The sequence below is a fragment of the Sinocyclocheilus grahami genome, unplaced genomic scaffold (assembly GCF_001515645.1).
Source record: "Sinocyclocheilus grahami isolate Dianchi unplaced genomic scaffold, SAMN03320097.WGS_v1.1 scaffold76.1, whole genome shotgun sequence".
NCBI lineage: Eukaryota > Metazoa > Chordata > Actinopteri > Cypriniformes > Cyprinidae > Sinocyclocheilus > Sinocyclocheilus grahami.
In genome coordinates, this window is record NW_015505255.1 from 1,315,737 (window position 1) to 1,317,420 (window position 1,684).

Below are 1,684 nucleotides of genomic sequence, written 5' to 3' on the forward strand. Positions count from 1 at the left end.
GTGGGCAGCCATTTATGCTGCGGCGCCCGGGGAGCAGTTGGGGGTTCGGTGCCTTGCTCAAGGGCACCTCAGTCGTGGTATTGAAGGTGGGAGAGAGCGCTGTACATTCACTCCCCCCACCTACAATCCCTGCCGGTACGAGACTCGAACCCACAACCTTTGGGTTATGAGTCCGACTCTCTAACCATTAGGCCACGACTTCCCCAGTTATTCCACCGTTACTCCTTCCACATCCAATTATTTCCCAGCTGCCCTCAGGATTATTCTGATTCTTTCTGTTCGGCTTTCTGTTTGTGCTGAGCAATTGACGACTTCTGCCATAAATGCAATGAATGACATCTTATCAATCAACATTGTATTGTCATTTACTCTTCTACTGCTTACTTGTTCATCCACTGTAGAGGATTTTTCCACCAGATCTGCTTTTCCTGCACTCGTCTTCAGATTTTTTTGGACACGCTTTAAAGCTTCCACATATGATACTCCTTCAGATACTCTTATATTTTGCGCTTTCACAGCATCCTTTCTAACTTTACATCCTCCATAACCCACACTATGATTTTCTCCACAATTACAACATTTTGGGTTCACTCCATGCCCACATTTTCCATACTCGTGCTCTCCTCCACATCTAGCACAACGTTATTTTCCTTTGCATACTGCAGCTACGTGACCAAACTTCTTACACTTAAAGCATCTTATATAGGTGGGGGAATATACGGTCGTACCACGTAACTCAAATATCCTAGATACACTTTCTCAGGTCATTTTTCTGCATCAAATTGAATCATTACCGAGAGGCTATCTACCTTTTGTTCATTTTTGACATATTTAAGTCTCTTCACATCTACTACTACTGCCCCTGATAGATTTTGTTTGATAGACTCAACTGAAACATTAGTTGATATCCCTGTTATCACTCCTTTCACCCATTTCCTTTCCTCCATTATTGTACACAATACTTTTATTCCCAGCAGAGATTTTAGTCCTACTGCATCTTTTTGCTGCTTCTTGTCATGACACAACAACAGTAATCTGCCATCTCTCACCCTCTTTGCAATATCAATCTTGCCAACTGCTTCTTTCAGAGCTTTAGTTATTTTTATTGGGTTCAACACATTAGCCGATTCCACAAGAAATTTAAGCATTACCTTTGTAAGAATTACAGAACCTCAGACACTTTGATCTTCTGAGACAGACAATACACACACAGTGCATTAACATACAGACATCTGTTTCCACATCTCACTGAGAGAAAATGTGGGAAAACGTCTCTCACGTATGCATTGGTTCCTCCTCATCCCCTTCCTTCCCCTCACCCAGCTCACACAGAATGGTCAATAGTAGAATATAATGTTCTACATGAATGCAAGTGATATTTACAGTCATGTTTGGTGTTATTTGAAGTATCTCAGGGCGAGTGGTACAATGGTCTCAATCTTACAAAAGTAGACTAAAAGATAATACAGATCCTAAGAGTTAAGAGATATTATGATTACTGTAGAGGGTCATTCCATGCAAATTACCTTCTGTTCCCATTGAGGTGTAAACCACCCAGGTCTGGGACCTGGGTTAATGCAAATTCCAATTGTTTGTTCATGCCTCCATTTGGGGGATGTTTTATCTTGGTTGTGTATTCAAAGAATTGCAGCAAAAGGGTCGGGGCGATTCTGTAGCCAGAAAG